The sequence below is a fragment of the Cibotium barometz genome, chromosome 15 (assembly GCF_041138505.1).
Source record: "Cibotium barometz isolate CiBa-2024 chromosome 15, ASM4113850v1, whole genome shotgun sequence".
Taxonomy (NCBI): domain Eukaryota; kingdom Viridiplantae; phylum Streptophyta; class Polypodiopsida; order Cyatheales; family Cibotiaceae; genus Cibotium; species Cibotium barometz.
Genome location: NC_141060.1, coordinates 22,690,192 through 22,712,280, shown reverse-complemented (window position 1 = coordinate 22,712,280; position 22,089 = coordinate 22,690,192). Strand labels below are relative to the sequence as shown.

Here is a 22,089-nt window from a genome sequence, read left to right as displayed (position 1 = left end):
TTATGCGCTGGCCCATAGATGATTCTACTACCTTCTACATGCTTGCTAATGAACCCTACTGCTAAGGATAGGCCTCTACATGCTTTATCTGATGAATTCTCCAAGTGGGTTAAGAGGAATGACTCCAGACTGACCTACATAGCTCATGCCTGACTGTCCTTGGACTGAGGGCTCACAATGGAGTCACGGCGTGCAACAAATATTCCTATAAAAAGGTACTATTTCTGTACAAATGTATGCACTGATGATCATGCCAGTGTGTCACTGTGTACCCTAGTGTAGGGTGCACGTGACATTCCCTCTTGCTTAACTTGGCGGCAGGTTCAGGGCTTCCAAATAGTCAGCCAACAACTAGGGGTACTCCTGAAAGAACTCTTCACCCAGGCATACTGCTTCATGGGTTCCTCGGTCCTTAAACTTCGTATAAAACTGTCATATTCTTCGACTGGAACCATGTTTCCATCTATGGAGGAGAATTCGCTCTGGCTATATGACTTCGGCTTCGTCGATCATATCTCGTTGTTGCTTTTTTGATATATCCTACCATGTTGAACCTACATAGGGCTTCAACCAAGAAACATGAAAGACATCGTGTATAGTCCAACTTTCCGGTAACTTTAACTTTAAAGAGACATCACTCTTAACTTCTGAATGTTGAGAAATGTGGAACAACACTTGCCCACTTGCTTTAGCCCGTTGCTTCATGATGCGAAAATATACCCAATCCCCTTCCTTAAGTTGACATCTCGCATGGATTTGTTGGCTTGCTGAGTATATGCTTCCTGAGCTTTGGCAAGGCGCTTCTTAATTGACTCAACGATTTCCAAGAGTGTTTTGGTTGTCTTATTGGCCTCTAGAGTGGCGATACATGTCTCGTCAAAAGAGATGAGAACTGGCGACCAAAAGCTGCCTCATTCGGAGTCTGGCAGTACTCGATGAGTGAGTATCATTCAGGATTGCTTGAACCAATGGAAGGTATTGTTCCCATTCTGACTGCTGGTCATGGCGTATGATTTAAGAACATGAGAGGCCAATTCACTGTATATTTTTGTTTGGCCATCTGTTTGTGGATGGAATGCATTGGACAGCTGTAACTTAGTCTCAAAATTGTCAAACAACGCTCTCCAAAAATGGGACGTAAACTTAGGATCTCTATCTGATGTGATTGTCCGTGGCAAACCACCAATGGGGTACCAAAACCAAATGAACAAGCGCGCTATGTCCTCCGATGTGACAGTCTACTTGCATGGAAATACCATGTAAAACTTACTGAATCTGTCCACAATTGTCACACTCTGTGTTTCTAGATCTAGCTAAGGCAAGAAGAGAGCCTACGAAGTCCATGCTGATGTCATGAAAAGGATCCTCCGGAATAGGCAAAGGTCGAAGTAACCCTGCCTGTTTTGTATGAGGAACTTTCACCTTTTGACATATTTGACATGTTTGGACTTGTAGGGAGACATCCCGTCGCATTTTAGGCCAACAGAATGATCTTTCAAACTTCTCCAAGGTACTGTTGATACCCCTATGACCTCCGACAAGAGAATCATGGACATCGTGGAGAAGGACTTTGCGCTTTTCCTTTAGTACACAAAGACGGTTCTTGAAAAACAACCAAACATCTTGTATACTATAGTGGCCTCGTTTTGAACTAAGGGCCAACTGATATTGAGTCCCGAATTCTTCCAAATCCGGATATTGTGCCTTCATGTTGTCCAAGTCTTTGCCTTGAATTTCGAGCACAGTGGACTCCTGCAATGTCTGAATTGTGCCTTTTCAACTAAGAGCATCGGCAACGGGGTTGTTCTTACCAGGGACATACTCCCCCAAATTGTTGGAACAATTGACTCCATCTAGACTGCCTGTCACTCCATTGGGCAGCACTAGGCATGGTTTGCAACCATTTAAGTGCCTAGTGATCTACCTTAACTATGAAGTCCCTCCCGTAAAGGAAGTGCTTTTAATGTTTAAGCACGGTTATCACCCCCAAAAGCTCCTTGTCATACACCGAATAATTCTTTTTGACATTATTCAACTTGTGTCTATAATAAGCCATTGGCATACCATCTTGCTCTGTAAAACAGCTCCAATGGCTAGGTTATTGGCATCGGTAATCACCTTGAAAGTATCATCCCATGATGCTAACTTCAAAACTGGTGACTCGGAGGAAAATTTCTTCATTGCCTAGAATGTCTCTAAAGCCTTCGTTGACGGACACTTTCTGGCGACGAGTCTTCATGCCCTTGAGCAAGTCGGTGAGAGGTGTTGCACAATCAGAAAACTTTTCTATGTGTGTGTTGTTGGCCTGACAAAGGTCCACAAATGAGCGGATTTCCTAGACTGTAGTGGGAACATCCCAACAAAGAATGGCCTGTACCTTTTCAGGATCAAGGCTAATACCTGATGAACTAATGATGCATCCCAGGTAATGGATTTTCAATACTCCAAACTCACTCTTCTTCGCATTAATAAACAACTCATTGTCTTGCAAGAGTTACAAAACTTGTGCCACATCTCGCTCATGCTGCTCTGCAATCCCTGAGAAGATAATAAGAATGTGGCTCTCCAATGCGTTGGAAAGATGGCAGGGAAACTTGTTGGGAGGCTCTGAACCAGGAACCAACTCTATGCGATGGTCCTCAGGTCTATGGGGTGGGAGATTGGGTGGGAGGTCGTCTTGTCGCATGATGTTGCTGTATTGAGATAAAAGACCGACCATCCTTTGCTCCACTGCGGGTGCTGTCTGAACTGCATTAGAGTGAGAGCAGACATATAGTAACGCACACTTTGCTCCCTATCTTATGGCTCGTTGGGCCTAAATGTGAATAATGAGTGGAATTCCAGGAATGCTCCGATCCCCGCAAATCATGATGGGCTCAGGAAAACCTTCAACAATAGTGAAAGTGTCCTACCTCCAATCAGGAATGGGTGCAAAAGAGGGGAGAGAATGAAATCCCACTAGAATGTTGCCTTCTCAACCTAAAACTCAGACTGCTGAGCTTTATGAGAGATATGTGTACATAGACCAACGATAAACCCATCCACATCTAAATGGTAAGGAACCAAGGTACAGCTCATCTTGTTTGCCAACTCGGAGAGATGGCATCCTCATAACTACCCATGTCAAAGAGGACTATGAACTATTGTCCCCTTGCACTGCCATAGGCACAGATGAGAGCCTTTGTCTGTCCCTTAGCCTCACCGTCGTGCTTATCATTGAATACCACAGGTGGCACCAAATTCAAAGCGAGCAATAGCTGAACGGCATTAGGCTAATGGCGGAGGTGTGGATGGGGATGCTACAGTCGCTACTGTGGAAGTGGATGCCTTGGCAGACTTTTCAACCTGAAAGTTAGTGCAATCTTTCTTCCTGTATCCCACAGTGTGACAGAAGAAACAATGATTCTCTGACATGTACCATGTATGTTCATCCCGCTGGACATAAAGTCCTTAGATTTTTCCTCAAGAGTCTTCTTGGGCGTAGAATCCTTCTTATTGCCCAATTGACCCTGAGAATTTTTATTTTGGTCCTTTTGGTCTTTGTTGTTCAGAGCCCCCTTACCCTGGGCCGAAGAACTAGGGACAACCACTGGGGTCTGTATGGGAGCTGGACTCACCACGGAAGTCGTGGAGACTGGGGTGGTTATCTGTGGAGTGGCTGTCTTCTTAGGACACTCCCTAGAAGTGTGTCCTTTTGTATAACAAACAAAACACCTACCCTTCTTCTTGTACTAAACTGTCTCCTCAACACTCAATTTGCCACCAGTCTTGCCTGCCTAAGCTTTCTGGTCTGGAGTAAGCTTGGTGCACTGGTTAAGTTCTTGGAGCCAAAGGCTCCCGTGCTCTGTCCTGGGGAAGACCCCGTCTGGTTCTGGCCTTTTCTCCCGAGGTATTAGCCTTGGGAGTAGCAGGCTGGGAAGTCTTGGGCTTTCCGCCATTGTGCTTCATTTCAGCACTCTGCGCAAGCGAGAGTGCGTCTTCGAAGATGGCTAGCCTAAACATACGTACCTCCCACTGGATTTGCGCGTCAAGGTCATAAAGGAATTACCCTTTCTTGTCCTTATCAGATAAGCCTAATTGCAAACATAGGTTCGAAATTTTATTGGCAAACTTAAGGACTAGTGCGTTTTGACGCGCTCCCCTAAACTCATCTTTGAGTCGATCAAGGTAATGGGGCAGTAGAAACCGATGCTTAAGGCCGAGGACAAACTCGTCCCAAACATAAGCCGCCATACCTAATCTAGTGTGGGCATGAGTCCACTGGGTCCACAAAGGTATGACCTCACCTTTCAAGTACCAACTAGCCAAGATCACTCTGTCAATGTCATTTTTTCCAGAACGACGAACTTGGGAACAAAGTGCACCAGGCAGTCCGTCGAGGGCGGCACACATGAGTGTACAAGAGATGTTCAAGCAGATGATGCGAGCAGTCGTAGAATAGGGTACCAAATTGGAAGCGCAGAAGGCGCAGATCTTGGCTGAACCTTCACACTTGAAGAATGCCCTGATACCAATGTAACATGCGGAAGCTTCAAGGTGGAATCGGTAACTTCAATGCTCAAAATTCAGCAATCATTTATGACCAATATAACGCACAATACTTAAGATGATAAAAAGAAAATAGAGGGAGAGAGAGAGAGAGAGAGAGAGAGAGAGAGAGAGAGAGAAATGAAATGAAATGAAATGAAATGTTATATTAACGTCTTCAAAAGGCCATAATGACCTATGAGACCAAAAAGTTACATCATGGTGGATTTGATACAATGTCTGGATAAAAAACCAAAAAATGAAAAATAAAGATGATACTACTGGCACCTAGAAAATGAAACTAGAACTGGAAGGTAAACAGAAACCCTTATAGGGTGTGAATATAGTGAGGGGGGGGGGGGGGGGGTACGCTATGGAGGTGAGTGGAGTACAGTGAGGGGATACAATATCATGTGGGATGGGGGGATACACTATGGAGGTGCCTCCATCTCATAATATGTGCCGCATCGGACGCTGGCGGATCTCCTCAATATCCTCTATGGTCAGCACCCTGACTGGGTGTCCCGCATGTCTCGCAAGAATAATCCGAATCCGCCGCTTCAACCTCCATCTATACTGGGATGCCCTGAGAGAGAGAGAGAGAAATGAAATGAAATGAAATGAAATGTTATATTAACGTCTTCAAAAGGCCATAATGACCTATGAGACCAAAGGTGTCTGGATAAAAAAACCCAGAAAATGAAAAATAAAGATGATACTACAGGCACCTAGAAAATGAAACTGGAAATGGAAGGTAAACAGAAACCCTTATAGGGTGTGAATATAGTGAGGGGGGGGGGTACACTATGGAGGTGAGTGGAATATAGTGAGGGGATACAATATCATGTGGGACGGAGGGGTACACTATGGAGGTGCCTCCATCTCATAATATGTGCCGCATCGGACGCTGGCGGATCTCCTCAATATCCTCCATGGTGAGTACTCTGACTGGACGTCTCCCATGCCGTGCTAGTATGGTCCTGATCCTCTGTTGTAGTCTCCGCCGGTGTCGAGATGGGCCTCTCATCTTGGGGCGCCTGGACCGCCCCAGCTCTATAGCCCGATCAATCAGTGTACCTCTGGTGCGGCTGTGCTCTGGGGCTAGCTGCAATGCCTGCTGACCTGACTGCTCAATCTCTGGTCGAAAGAAGTCTGTAATCTGCCTCTGTAGGTGTCTCTCCCTCTCTGATCCCCTCCCTCTCAGGAGACCCTCTCTATGTCTACGCAGCTCCAGCAAGTACAATCCAAGGCATCTCTGATCCTGGTATCTCATGACTCTAGAAAGTGGTCCAAAGCCCTCTCTGAACAGGCAGTGGAAACGGCCTCGTATCTCATAATATACTGGACAGTGACATATGTAATGTAACTCTGTCTCTGGCTCCATCTGGCACAGCTGACAAATCCTGGCCTCAGCTGGTACTCCTCTGAATCTGCCAGTCTCAATCTCTAGCTGGTGTGAGGATGTGCGCATCTGACCAATAGCACACCGTACCCCATGAGAAAGATGAGTATCCATGTAGCTGGGTCTAATCACAAACCCATCCTCCGTGAGCTGGAGAAGATGATCTCTATAGAAAGCCATCTTCGTACCAAGCTCGTGTGTCGGCTGTATCCATGTCCTCCTAGTGTCCAGCTGAGTCAAGTCCTGCCTGATAAGCCTGGTAATCTCTGCCCGTGTGAGAGAGAGGGAGGGTGCATCCAGGGAGTACTGAAATGGAGGTAGCCTGTCCATACTAAAGCCATGCAGTTGGAACCAATCTGTCATCTGTGCATACCAACATGATCCATCTCCCTGTGATGCCAACTGTCGAGAAGACTCCAGGGCTAAGCGAGCATATCTGTCTCTAGGGAGAGCCCAAGTGCTATGTATAAAGGAGACTGATCGAGTGAGTGCCTCTACTACCAATGGGGGGGCAGCCATCTCTGCACGGATAATATCATGTGGTACGGAGGCCTTGGCCCTAATCATCCGGGAAATCATAGAAACCAAGGGCCTCTCCATACGTCTCCATCCATCAGTGCTACCAGCTCGGCTGTGGTGATCCACTGAGGGTCCCCATATCTCCACTCCATACAGCATGGCTGAAGTGACCAAAGTGTCAAAGAGCCAGAACTTTGTTCGAGGTTCCTGAAACTGAACCTGCGAACACATCCTCTCTAGTCTCCCCAATGCTGCATAAGCTCTGGTCAATCTGGTCTCCGCTGCTCTCCTCAAGGAAAATAGTGGGCCACTAAAAACCACACCAAGGTAAGTATATGCATCTGTATACTCCACTCTCTCCTGACCATATGTAAAGGTGGGCATTGACCTCCTAACCCACTGTGCTGTGGTGTTAAACACCATCACCTTGGTTTTACCAAGGTTAACAGACAATCCACTATCCTCTGCAAACATGTGCAATGCATCCAAATGACGCTGCATCCCCTCTGGAGAATCTGAGATCAGCACAATATCATCAGCATACAATAACAGCGGAATCCATGTCCCTGCTAGCTGTGCTCCTCTGTCACCCTCCCGCTCTACATAGTCCGAAACCTCATCCACATACATCCCAAATAAGGTGGGGGAAAGGGGGCAGCCCTGTTTCACCCCAACAGTGGAGTGAACCATCTCAGATATACCCTGGGTAGTACGTACCTGCCCCACAACTGTCCTGTATAAAGCCATGATTCCCCAAATCAGCTCTGTGGGCACTCCCATCTCCTGTAGTCTGCGCATCAGCCTGGCTCTCGGTACTGTGTCAAAAGCTTTGCGGAAATCCACAAAGCAACAATAAATCCTCCTGCCATATAATCTGCCCTCCTCAATAATAGCTCTGAGTGTCAAGATATGGTCAAGAGTGGAGAAACCTCTCCTGAACCCTGCCTGCCCTGATGCACGTATGCCCTCTCTCTCTGCCCATCTACTCAACTCCTGCTCAAGAACAGATGCATATAATCTAGCCAATGTGTGACCAATCATGATGGTACGATAATTCCCAGGAAGCATGGGATCCCCTGACTTGAAGATAGGCACAATCGTGGACATATTCCAAGTCTCAGGAAAACCCTCACACTTGGCTCGGTTAAACATCATAGCAATAAGCTCTGCAAGCATATCTCTGGCATGAATAAAGTGCTCTGCTACCAAACCATCATGATCATATGCTCTCCCAGTCCTCATCCTGTCAATAGCTTTCCTTACCATCTCAGCAGTAAAGAAAGCACATGTCTCTGGGCATGGCTCCGATGGGTCTGGCAGGGGCGGCTGTCCTGGTGCTGTGTACAGGGATGCTGCATACTCACCCCAAATCTCTGTGGAGGTAATGGCTGGTGATGGTGAATGCTCATGGAATAGTCTCCATGCCTCGCCTGAGTCCTAACTCATAAATAACTGGTACAAATCCCTCTCTAACTGAGCAAGATAAGCTCTCTTCTTCCGTCGCACTAGGTGCCGGAAGGTAATCCGTGACTGTCTGTGAGTGGTAACACCCATGAGCACCTCTCTCTGTAATCTGATCCTCATCTCTCTGCACTCCTCATCATACCAACTGTTCTGGGGCATGTTCCCAGATCGTCTCCGTGTAGGCTGACTATGGGGATATGCCTCTGATGCTGCAGCATGAAGCGTCTCTATCAATATCTAAGTGAGCTCATCTAATGGCCGTCCCGGCTCCTCGGCACATAGGCGTCTGTATATCTCATCCGTGTATACGGTGTCCGTCTCCCTCGTAAAGGTATAACGAGTGTGTGTGGAGACATGTCCCAATGTAGCGGTGCTGAACTGAAATGTGAGAGTGAAGGACAAGATAGCATGATCCACTGCTATTCCAACCGGCCTAGTGCCTACCATAAAATCCTGAAAAGAGGGAATGAGACTGGGCTAAGCCATAACATAGTCCACTGTACTAGCACCATGCCGATGTGGAAAGCTAGTGAAACCGCCCGATGTCGGGAATCTCTGTAGGCCATTCAGGATGGCCAATCCATGTGCAGTCCCCATGTCTATCAAATACCGCCCATACACTGTATGTTCCTCATCCTGTGAGAGTCTAGATAGGCCCATATCCCTAACATCAAGCTCCCTCAACATCTCCTCTGAGGTATCATAAAATACTGTCTGGTTATGGGCGGTCCTAGCATTGAAGTCCCCCAGGAGAATGATGTCACCATCCCTGGAGAACTCCCAAATGTCATCATCCAAAATAGAAAAGGGAGACTGCCCGCTAGGTGATGCATACACTGATGTACTAGGAGCAAAATAGCATATAGCAATGTAGAGATATCTGCCGGTCTCTGCCCTCAATCTAACCCACATGTACCTAGCCTGCTCATCTCTGCGGACTATATGTATCAGTGGCTGTAGCTCCTCTCTAAACAATACTGCCACTCCTCCTGAGCCCCGTCCTCTATGCTCTGAACGAGTCTCCTGTCTACAAGCTGTCTCCCATCGGTATCCACTAACATGTGGCATGGACTGTCCAGGAGCCTGATGCGTCTCACAGTAGAAGATGATATCCCTCCCAGTGAAACTATCCTCAAAAGCCCCTACATCAAGGCGTAGAGATCCATTACAATTCCAAGTAGCAACTTTGAGTGTAGTCCCATAGGTCTCGCACCGTCATGAAGAGCGCCTCTCCATAATCACCACTCTACCATCTCTATAGAAGGCCACTTTCCCTTTCTCTCGGGCTGCCCTTATCTCGGGCATAACTTCTTTCATGTGGGCAAGTTGCGAGAGTGTGAGGTCATCTCCAAGAAATATTCCCGTTTGCTTGAGTGTAGGACGTCTCTTCAAGAAGTCCTTCTTCGCTTCCATGGAGGGGAAACGAATGATAAGTGCTCTCTCCTTAGAAGAACATTCGCCACTACCTTCTCTCTTCTTTCCCACTCTCCATGCCTTTGTGTGCGTGGCTTCAATGCCCATCATAGAGAAGAGCTCCTTGGTTTCCCCTTCCGCATCATCATGGTCTTTTAGACCGGACACTCGTACATGTAAGGCCCGGGTCTTCCTCCTTTGCTCCTCTTCAAGGGTCATGTTGATGATGGTGGGAGTGGGGATGGGTGGCGATTCTTTACCTTTCCGTGTATTGAGAGAGAGAGAGAGAGAGAGAGAGAGAGAGAGAGATTTTATTAACGTCTTCCAAAAGACCGAACTCGGCCTATGAGACAAAGCGGAGTATCTCCGCCTATGCTGGGATGCCCTCCGAGAGAGAGAGAGAGAGAGAGAGAGAGAGAGAGAGAGAGAGAGATGAAATGAAATGAAATGTTATATTAACGTCTTCAAATGGCCATAATGACGTATGAGACCAAAAAGTTACATCATGGTGGATCTGATACAGTGTCTGGATAAAAAACTAGAAAATGAAAAATAAAGATGATACTACCGGCACCTAGAAAATGAAACTGGAACTGGAAGGTAAACAGAAACCCTTATAGGGTGTGAATATAGTGAGGGGGGGGTATGCTATGGAGGTGAGTGGAGTACAATGAGGGGATACAATATCATGTGGGACGGGGGGGTACACTATGGAGGTGCCTCCATCTCATAATATGTGCCGCATCGGACGCTGGCGGATCTCCTCAATATCCTCTGTGGTCAGCACACCCTAACTGGGTGTCCCGCATGTCTCGCAAGAATAATCCGAATCTGCCGCTGCAACCTCCGTCTATGCTGGGATGCCCTCCTCCGTAGTCGTGAGAGAGAGAGAGAGAGAGAGAAAGAAAAAAAGTTATATTAACATCTACAAAAGACCCCAAGGGTCTATGAGACCAAAAGTAATACAATTGTACCGCGGATATATTCTGTCAGAATGCACAGCGGAAACGAAGACAACTGCTGTAGAGAGCAAGAAACAGATGAAAGAGAGAGAAAAGCTGTGTAACTCTGCTATATACACAACAGAAAATCCCGGAAACATACAATGTGGAGTGTGGGGCCAAGGAGCCATTTTATATGACCCAGGCTGCTGGTCGGCCAGCCCATAAACAGCCGACAACAGCCCGGACTGCTCACGACCGGCAAAAAGGTCAATCGGCCAGGATACATGCAGTCGGCCAGCACCACTGAGGGACAGATCGGGTTGCACCAGAGCAGACGGGCAGCACTTGAAGGGAGCCAACAGCCCAAACACACCTCCAAAAAATAGGAAAAAATACACGGAGAGTGAGGAAAAATAGGAAGACACTAAAACCGGCAGGAAAACCCACAACAGAGGCCCTGGCCTCTGTAGAGGACAAGGCAATAGTTGGCTGCCTCTTGCTGCTCCATGAAACAGCTGCTGAGCCGAGGGTAAAACTGTAGCCTCATGTAGATCTCCTCGTGTCTGGATCTCCTCCCCAATCTGGTCACTCCAGCCTTGGAGTCGACCAGAACGGTCCGAATCGTGGTCATCCTCGCTATTGGTGCAAAGGTATAGTCGATGCCTGGCCGCTGAGCATAACCCTTAGCCACAAGTCTCGCTTTGTGCTTGTCCACCGACCCATCTGACATATACTTGGTCTTAAAGACCCACTTGACACCAATGACAGACCATTTCCAACGGCCTCAGAACCAACTCCCAAGTTTGATTATTCTCTATAGCATCCAGTTCCACCTGCATGGCTTTCCTCCAAGTATCCTATGCAAGGGCTCCAAGTATCCTATGCAAGGGCTTCCTTGATAGAAGTGGGCTCTTTGTCCCGCATGATACGAGACATCAAAGCGTAGTTTACCTGTAAGAGCTCCGCTGAATGACTTTTGTCTCAAACTCTATGCAATCTTCGAGGTCCGTCCTCTGTGGTCCATTCGGAGGGAAGCTCCGTAACACCCAACTCCCGAAGGGTGTCTAACAACCACCTAGGTACTCGAACAGAACGCGGAGCCTCCTGCTGCTGCGGGGGCTTATCTCCAGCCGCGGGCTCAACCTCCTCAACTAACTGAGGCTGTCTAGCTGGAACAATTGACTGGGAATCATCATCAAAATCATCTAGGTCTCCAAGAAGTGGCAGCTCATCAACAGTGGAAACTGGAACATTCTCATCAAAAACCACATCTCTGCTGAGACGATGACCTCGTTCCTCTCTGGATCATAAAACCTGTATCCCTGGAAAAGAGAGTTATATCCCACAAAAACAAGCGTTTAGGACTTTGAGTCAAGCTTCCCCCCTTTGCTTCTTTGGAAGGTGAACATATGCATCACTCCGAAACAAACCGAAATGGAAGACATCTGGTTTCCTGCCAAAATACGTCTCAAAGGGAGTCATGTTCGGTACTAAAGTCGTCGGAGAATGGTTGAGGAGAGTGCCACAAGTCACCAATCTGAGAGCCTGTCAATAAGGAGAGTGCTGAGAGTTTGCATATACCATTCTCCACTCCGCCTTCCCAAACAACTTGGCTAGTCTCTCGGTCCCGTGCAGCAACAAAATGCTCCTCGAACTGCACCCGGAAGCCAGTCTTGCAAACCTCATGCACTGACAATAGATGAAAACCAAGTGCGGAGACGTAAAGAACACGAGAGGAATGCTCCCCCCCTCTGCCATCGGGAATGATCACTCTGAATCGATATGGTGGAATTGTCACCAATGAAAATGCGACCTGACTGCCGTTTAAGATCCTAAAAGAAGTCACGGGAAGGAGTCGTGCCTGGAAGCACCACTATCAAGAATCCAATCCCGAGTATCCCTGGCGATGAAGCCAAGTGCCTCCTCGCTCGAAGAGGATGAAGCACTGGTGTCCAACATCTCCAAGTTAACAAAGGTTGGAGTCTTTGCAAAGCTGAAGCTGAAGAATCAGTACTCTTCCCAATCTACTTAGGACACTTCCTCCAATAGTGGCCTTTCTCGCCACAATCGTTACAGGTCCTCCCAGCCTTCAATTTCTCACGGTCTGAATCGGGCTTCTTCTCAAAAGACTTCTCCGTTGAAGACTTCCCTTTGCCCTTGTTGTTGTTTTACGGCCTTTCAACCGCTGGCCAGTCAAGGCCTCAGATCCTCCGCCCTGTGGAGGGTTCGTAAATCGCTCTTACTGGTCCAAGACCATTGGCACAAGCTCCTCCCATGTGATGGTATTGAGCCTGCCACTGGTGATCAAAGAGAAGTAAAATGCTCAGTACTAAGAGGGCAAATGGGACAACAACGTGATGGCCATATCCTCTGACGATATCTCTTTCCCGGTCTGGAGAACCTCCTGCTGAAGAGCCTGCAACTTGTTGATGTGCTCTCGCATCGTCGACGACTTTGCAAGATTCATCACCCGCATCTGAACTTCCAAGGAGATCCTCTTCATGGGTGATATCCTATTGTCCAAAGAAGCCAAATGCTGTCAAATCCCTCTAGCCAGCGTCATATGCTTTATGTAATTGATCACCTGTGGTGTGCAATTTAGTAACATGAAAGAACGGACGCGGTCATTAACACGATCCCATAACTGTGCATGTGCCTCCCGTTCCTTTCGTATAGAGGATAACTCCCGTTCCTTTCGTATAGAGGGTAACTCCCCATCTTCCAACTCCGGCCGTGAAACCCCAACAACAATGAAATCAGCCAAGTCATAAGACTCCAAAAAACACTCCATCATTACCTTGCATATGCCGTAGTTGTTCCCGTCCAACTGTTCGTCCACCGGGAAAGTGGGGAGAGTTGGCGTCTTCAAATGCTTCTCAATCATCTCAAGCAAGTCTGCCATCTCAAGGGTTCACGAGGTCTTGTGAAGGGAGGGTGGGTGGGAAAAAAGAAGAAGAAGAGGCTACAAATAAAATGCAAGGTGGCTATCCAATGGTGATGATCGCCTTCTACCCGATATCCAAGTCCCGTACAGCCCAAACAGTCTCCAATCAGCAACCCTCAACGTTTGAAACCGGCCTCTGGTAAAAACTGTCACTATTTGGGCATTCTCTGCGCTTCAGGCCTATGGACGAGTTCTGTAGGATGGACTGGCATCTTATGGTTGGGGACTTATGTCTACACCGAGAGCCAGTAGGCTGGATATATGGGTTGGGATTGTGTATCTGCGCCCAAATCCAGAGTGTGGTACCACGGACTACAAGCTAAATGAATAGGGAGACTGTTCAATGCATCCTTGCATAACATGTTTGCAAGTTAAAAATCCTGTCTTTGCATGAACTATTTGATTGCATGCAAGATTTGTTTGTGTAGTTCACATGTAGGGGACGCCCTCTTGTGAACCGTGCGAGTGAAACTGTATTCTGACCTCGTTTGTGGGCTGTAGACAGGTGGTAAGTACACCACTTTACTTTTTTATGAGTTAAAGCAATGTATTCTTTGTTTTGCAGGTCCACACTTTAATAAGTGTGTCCGCCCAAGTTATAAGTGAGATTGGGCGTCCACACTTCATTAAAGCTCGGGCGGACAAACTATAAGTAAGAATAGACTAGAATTCCCTTCCGGTCGGCTAGGCGAGTGTCCAGGCACCCTTCCCACTAAATTTGTGTGGAAAAGAGATGGTTATGGACTGGGTGGCAGTATGAGGACCTGCCACCATGCTATTACTCATTTTGAAAATTACCTCTCTCTACACTCTCTCTCTAGAAATAGGCGCCCCCCCTTCAAGAGAGCCTATTTTTGTTATTCTCTCCAACTTTTTGCTTGGTGAGAGTGCTGATTTTCATTCCCTCTTGCTCCCAGCTCCAATGGAAAGCTTGAAGATTCTTCCTTTCACAGTTAAGCCTCCAGTTGCTCACCTTTTCACTCTATCTCTCTCTTCTAAATGAATATGGAGTCTCCTAACCATTCTACCGCCCCCAAATTCTGCTGAAACCCTAATTTTCAGAAACCCTAATTCTGCAGAAACCCTAATTTCAGAAACCCTAATTTTGGAGGAAACCATACCAAGCTGTGCCCCTTACTCATAGGCATCTAAAGAGCCCAAAATGCCCAATTTTGGACTCATATAACCTGCTTAAAACCCTAAAAATCAGAAACCCTAATTTCAGCCGGAAGTGGAAAACGGTCACATTCAAGCTGTAGTTCGTCCGCACGGAGGTGGAGCTCGACATTGATCGTCCAATACTTGGTAAGAGCATTTTGCAAGCAATTTTCAATTTGAGATTCGAATGCTTTGTCAATATGGTCTCCTATGTCTCGGTCCTGGCACACACATGTGTATGTGTATGGATGCCAGTGGAGCATAGCTGCGTTTGACAAGCTTCAAGGAATCAAGGAACGAAGCTACTCTCAAGTGAAGCTATGGATTCCATCGTCTACGACAAATTTGTTTGCAATGCTGTTTTCATGATCATGGATGCACTTGAACAGTTTGGCATGTGAATGCCCGTGAGGCTTGTAACAGTTTTCCTTGATAATAAAATCTATTACAAGGGGGGTCGGCCCTTTCCGGCCCTAGTGCAGTGTGCAAAAATAAAATTCAGCTTCTTACTCTATTGTGTTGCGCCATTTAAAATTGTTTAATTATGTTAATAGCTTAAGTGTTTGCTAAGATTGTGCTCAACCCCGACCGGGGGAATCTCAGACCGGGGGAATCTCATTGGTATCAGAGCCTAGGATCTTCCTCCTTTCTGTGTGGAAGACGGTCCTAATCTAGCTTACACTAGCTGTTAGCATTCTTAAGCATTATGGCGAGCCAAACAGGTACTTCACGGGATGTAAATCCAAGGAAGAGTACATATGTGAAGCCAAGAGGAGACAATGTGCATGATGATACTCAAATGCATGAACAATACACTGCTGAAAATGTTTTTCTTGGGTCACATGATGGTATTGCACATGCCGGACAGCCATCTTATGTTAGAAGGGAAGGAAATGCAACTCATGTATATATGGGACAGCCATCCCGAGGTAAGGAGAAGGCTATACAGAGTGATGCACATGATGCTATGCAGGCTGAAATTGCAGACCTCAAAAGGCAATTATGTATGATGCAAAAACAACTCAAGGATATGCATGAAGACTCACAGTCAAGGCATGTATCTCGTGTGTCAAAGCATTCTCCTTTTGTGAATGATGCATTGGAAAATGTTGCCATGGAATTGGGGGTTCAACCAAGAGATATGGCTGTCTCTTACCTCATGGGACAAGGTGATGTAGTTACTCGAAAGGAAGGAGGGCTTAGGTTTAAAAAGCCTCCTCTTATGAATCAACATGCAGCTGAAACATCAAAGCTTAAATCTATTGTGCGACAGGAAAGAGAAGAGGCGTCTGCTACCTCTCATCATGCCTCTACCGCACATGTTTCTCCTCCCCACAGGTCATCTATTAAAGCTCATGAAAGTCTTCTCAAGGAACCGACTCATAAATCAGCCCCTCCTCATGATGGAATTGAGCGATATGTTCCTACTAATGAAGCAAATAAGCAACCAATCGAGAGAGATGAAGAGGAAACGCATCAACATAAGAAGAAGAAGACTAAAGAGTTTACTGCAGGTGACAAAACAGTTAAGTTTGAGTATTTTCATGGAGAATATGATTCTACCAAAGCTCTATCTTTTATCTCCCAATTTGAAATTGCTTTTCATGAGGGAGAATTTTCAGAATCATCAAAACTCAGACATGTGGGCATGTACATGAAAGGCACTGCTGCTCATTGGTGGTTGGCCGAGAAGCTTTCCGGCAACACCATTTCTACATGGGCTGAATTCAAACAAAAGTTTTATGATCAATTTTTGCCTCCAAATTTTACTCAGGATATATGCAGGAAGTGGGACAGGTTGGAGCAAAAAGAAGGGCAATCCATTACCTCTTACGTCTCCAAATTTTGGGAGGTATTAATGGAAGTGTTACCCTTCATGACCGTTACTGAAGAAGAAAAGAAGAGGAAATTTGAGTCAGGATTGCAACCCATCTTCCAAAGAGGACTACAAATCTATCCAAACCAAACTCTTCGTCAACTCATAAACTCGGTCTTGGCTTCCGAAGAGCTTAATGTCAAATGGGTGCAATCTAGAATTGACCAAAGCTTGGGCAAGGGTAAGGAGAAAGCTGGTTTTAATGTACAAAAGGGTGGACAACCCTTTAGAAGAGATTTCAAAGCCATGCACAAAGCTGAAAATTCAGATTTGAAGGATGTAAAGCCCCCTCAAAGAGCTGAAAATGCAAAAGAAAAGAAACCGTGGCAGAAAAAGGGTGTTTACGGCTTGACTCCTCAACAAAGGGTACAATACATTCGTGAAGGCAAATGTTTTAAATGTGGTAGTAAAGATCACATCTCTCCACAATGCCCTAACAAGAATAAGAAGCCAGAAGAGCCTAAAGTGCATGTCAATATGGTATATGATGTACAGGGCAACACGGGACATGCAAACATGCATAGAATGGTATGCAAAGCATGGGGACAACTAAAAGATCAGCCAGCTTTATTCATGTTTGATGACTGCTCCACTGACAACTTCATCTCCACTGATATGGCTGCTGCCTTGGGGATTGAAGTAGGTGACATGGGACCCGAAATTCATGCATGTTCAGCTTTTCTGGAAAAAGATGTGAAGGTTACACTCCTTATTGGAAAGCTGCGAATGCATATCCAAGGATACCTCGACCACGAGAACTTTCTCGTTGCCCCTCTTAGTGGATGTGATGTATTACTGGGAAAACCTTGGCATGCACGCCTTGAGCCTACCAAGAATTACAAGACCAACAAAATCACTTTTATGTATAAAGGTAGAGAGCATCATTTAGATGCAGGTGTGTCGGGTGATACTATCCCCGTTGTATCTCATATACAAATCAATAAAGCAATGAAAAAGAGTGTTTCTTCGTACTTGGTTTTTGTACGTGATAATGTGGAACACAGTAATGTACATGTGGACACTCTTACTAAAGAGAGGCTGAAATTTTTAAGCGAATTCGGGGATTGTTTTGCTGACTCTTTACCTAATGTAATGCCTCCTTCACGGCCAGAAGATCACCGCATTGAATTAGTTCCAGGGAATTCACCTCCAAATAGGCCAGCATATCGTGTTAGTGCTTGCCAACAAGAAGAGATTATGAAACAAGTGGGTGAACTACTTGAGAAAGGCTTGGTGCGGCCTAGTTCTTCGCCATTTTGTTCACCCGTTCTTCTTGTACAAAAGAAAGACGGTTCATTCCGTATGTGTGTGGATTACAGGGCATTAAATAAGATTACCATCAAGAATCGGTTTCCCATACCGAGGATTGATGATATCTTGGACAAGCTGGATGGATCATCTTGTTTTAGTCGCATTGATCTTAAAAGCGGCTATCATCAAGTGCGAGTGATGCCACAGGATGTACATAAGACAGCATTTCGCACTTCTTTTGGTCTCTATGAGTATTTGGTCATGCCATTCGGTCTTACAAATGCCCCGGCTACTTTCAATCGCATGATGGACCGAATTTTCAGAAATCATAGAACTTTTACAGGTGTGTTCTTTGATGACATTCTTGTATTCTCCAAGAATGAGGAAGATCACAAAAAGCACTTAAGAGTGGTCTTTGAAGAACTAAGGCAGCATAAGCTTATGATCAACGCCAAAAAGAGTGAATTTTTCCTTTCAGAGATTCACTACTTGGGACACATAGTATCAAAGGATGGTGTACGAATGGATCCTGCAAAGATCCAAACCATCAAAGATTGGCCAGAACTTAAATCTATTCATGAAGTCCGAAGCTTTCTTGGTCTATGTTCATATTACAGGAGATTTATCTTTCACTTTGCAATGATTGCTTCGCCATTGCATGAACTCACCAAGAAACGTCCTATGTTTAAATGGACAGAGGTTGAGATTAATGCTTTCAATAAGCTCAAGAATGCCATTATCACAGGGCCAGTCTTAATCATTCCAGACTTGCAAAAGCCATTTGTGGTAGAATGTGATGCTTGCGGCAATTGCATTGGAGCCGTCTTAAATCAAGAAGGACATGCCATTGCATTTGAAAGCAGGAGATTGCAAAATGCTGAACTTACTCTTGATGTTTATCAGAAGGAATTATTGGCCGTCATTCATGCTCTCACAGTATGGAAACATTACTTATTGGGAGCTGAATTTGTTGTCAAAACTGATCACCAAAGTTTGCGGTACTTTCTTACGCAAACTAAACTCTCTGAGAAACAAATGAGAATGGCCAATTTTCTCTCAATGTTTCATTTTCAGATTTTGCATACTCCTGGCAAGAAAAATGTGGTAGCAGATGCATTGTCCAGAAAACCATATGTGGCTGCAATTTCGATTGCTTCTCATCAAGACTTGTCTACTATGCGAGAAATGTACCATTTGGATGCTGATTTTTCAGATTTATGGGCTGATTTAATGACTGGTCATACACATGCTTCTTATGTGGTCAAAGATGGTTATATCATGAAGGATAACTGCTTATGTGTGGTTTCAAACATGAGACAAAAAGTTTTGGATGAATGTCATGCACCACCTTATGCAGGGCATAGAGGGATACTCCCTACTACTCAAATGATTGAGAGATACTTCTTTTGGCCAGGTATGAGGAAAGATATAGAAGCCTATGTACGTGCATGTGTCACCTGCCAAAAGGTAAAATTTGATAGGCAAAAGACTCCTGGTTTGCTTCAGCCTTTGCCTATTCCGGACCAGCCATGGGAAAGCATTGCAATGGATTTTATTATGGATTTGCCCCGCACCCCAAATGGCAATGATGCAATATGGACAATTGTGGACAGGTTTAGTAAACAAGCACATTTTCTACCTGTCAAAAAGACCATAAAACCAGAACATATGGTCAAAATTTTTGTGTCACAGGTATTTAAACACCATGGTATGCCCAAATCAATTGTGGGAGACAGGGATCCCCGAACAACAAGCCTCTTTTGGAGAGCTCTTTTTGATAACATGGGCACAAAGCTGAATTTTTCTTCAGCTTATCATCCTCAAACGGATGGACAAAGTGAAGCTGCAAATTCAGCTGTGTTGGATTTGCTTAAATGCTATGTGACAGATCAGAAATCTTCTTGGGAAAAGTATCTACCGCTTGTAGAATTTGCATACAATAATACGGTACATGCTTCTACAGGCAAGGCCCCATTTGAGATCATTTATGGCAAAGTGGTATTGCCACCTATCTTACGCACAAAAGATGAGATATTTGCTGCTGATGACTTTGTCAGGGACCTTGATATTGCCTTTTCACAAGTTCGGACAGCCATTGCACGCTCTCAAGCAAAGCATAAGAAAGCTGCCGACAAGCATAGAAGGCAATTGGACATTAAAGAGAACGACTTGGTATTGCTAAAATTTGAGAAAGCTAGACTCAGGAAGAGGTCTGGCAAGGAGAGAGCATGCCCAAAACTCTCTACCAGGTATTATGGACCCTTCAAGGTGATCAAGAAGATCAATGATGTGGCTTTTCGACTTGCTTTACCGGATCATTGGAAGATTCATAATGCATTCCATGTGAGCCTCTTGCGCAAATATGTGGGACCGGAACCTTTGGAACCGGTTATGGAAGATCCACCAGAGGTGGAAGAGCTGGAAGAGGTATTGCAGCCAGAGCAAATTGTGTTTCATAAGGAGCGAAAGTTTGCAGGTGGCAAACTCCAGAGGCGCTACCTTGTGAAATTCAAGAACTATTCTCCTATGGATGCAAAATGGATGGATGAAACATACTTCCAGGAGTATCCGCAGCTCCTCCAAGCATATTTGGAAGCATTTCAGTTGCGGTCAACTGTTTAGAAGCAGGGGAGGATGTCACTATTTGGGCATTCTCTGCGCTTCAGGCCTATGGACGAGTTCTGTAGGATGGACTGGCATCTTATGGTTGGGGACTTATGTCTACACCGAGAGCCAGTAGGCTGGATATATGGGTTGGGATTGTGTATCTGCGCCCAAATCCAGAGTGTGGTACCACGGACTACAAGCTAAATGAATAGGGAGACTGTTCAATGCATCCTTGCATAACATGTTTGCAAGTTAAAAATCCTGTCTTTGCATGAACTATTTGATTGCATGCAAGATTTGTTTGTGTAGTTCACATGTAGGGGACGCCCTCTTGTGAACCGTGCGAGTGAAACTGTATTCTGACCTCGTTTGTGGGCTGTAGACAGGTGGTAAGTACACCACTTTACTTTTTTATGAGTTAAAGCAATGTATTCTTTGTTTTGCAGGTCCACACTTTAATAAGTGTGTCCGCCCAAGTTATAAGTGAGATTGGGCGTCCACACTTCATTAAAGCTCGGGCGGACAAACTATAAGTAAGAATAGACTAGAATTCCCTTCCGGTCGGCTAGGCGAGTGTCCAGGCACCCTTCCCACTAAATTTGTGTGGAAAAGAGATGGTTATGGACTGGGTGGCAGTATGAGGACCTGCCACCATGCTATTACTCATTTTGAAAATTACCTCTCTCTACACTCTCTCTCTAGAAATAGGCGCCCCCCCTTCAAGAGAGCCTATTTTTGTTATTCTCTCCAACTTTTTGCTTGGTGAGAGTGCTGATTTTCATTCCCTCTTGCTCCCAGCTCCAATGGAAAGCTTGAAGATTCTTCCTTTCACAGTTAAGCCTCCAGTTGCTCACCTTTTCACTCTATCTCTCTCTTCTAAATGAATATGGAGTCTCCTAACCATTCTACCGCCCCCAAATTCTGCTGAAACCCTAATTTTCAGAAACCCTAATTCTGCAGAAACCCTAATTTCAGAAACCCTAATTTTGGAGGAAACCATACCAAGCTGTGCCCCTTACTCATAGGCATCTAAAGAGCCCAAAATGCCCAATTTTGGACTCATATAACCTGCTTAAAACCCTAAAAATCAGAAACCCTAATTTCAGCCGGAAGTGGAAAACGGTCACATTCAAGCTGTAGTTCGTCCGCACGGAGGTGGAGCTCGACATTGATCGTCCAATACTTGGTAAGAGCATTTTGCAAGCAATTTTCAATTTGAGATTCGAATGCTTTGTCAATATGGTCTCCTATGTCTCGGTCCTGGCACACACATGTGTATGTGTATGGATGCCAGTGGAGCATAGCTGCGTTTGACAAGCTTCAAGGAATCAAGGAACGAAGCTACTCTCAAGTGAAGCTATGGATTCCATCGTCTACGACAAATTTGTTTGCAATGCTGTTTTCATGATCATGGATGCACTTGAACAGTTTGGCATGTGAATGCCCGTGAGGCTTGTAACAGTTTTCCTTGATAATAAAATCTATTACAAGGGGGGTCGGCCCTTTCCGGCCCTAGTGCAGTGTGCAAAAATAAAATTCAGCTTCTTACTCTATTGTGTTGCGCCATTTAAAATTGTTTAATTATGTTAATAGCTTAAGTGTTTGCTAAGATTGTGCTCAACCCCGACCGGGGGAATCTCAGACCGGGGGAATCTCAAAAACCAAAGTGCAGTAGACTAGCAGTCACCCAAACAAATTGTAATCCAGCAAATAAAACAAATATATGGGAGGTAGAGTGCTCCAACACGAAAAGAAGAATGACACATGTTGGCCCCAAAGCTTGGCGCCCTTTCGGTATTTCTTTATCCGGATTCAATGGAATAGTTTAAATGAGTACCGGCTCGCTGAAGCTCCCGCCCCCTCTCCCTGCTCGCGTTGCTGCACAGCACCCGTCGCCCTCCCTGCCTGCTCCGCCTCCCCCCCCTTGTCTTCGTGCCTTCCTCCCCTCTGCAGCGCCTCATCCCCCCCCCTTCGCCAGTTCGCA

General features: G+C 45.6%; 1 protein-coding gene across 1 annotated transcript in view; it reads right to left on the bottom strand.

Moving 5' to 3' along the window:
• Nucleotides 1-22,089, bottom strand: part of LOC147631073 (uncharacterized) — a 142,374-nt gene that overhangs the window by 78,760 nt on the left and 41,525 nt on the right. The window lies entirely within an intron of this gene.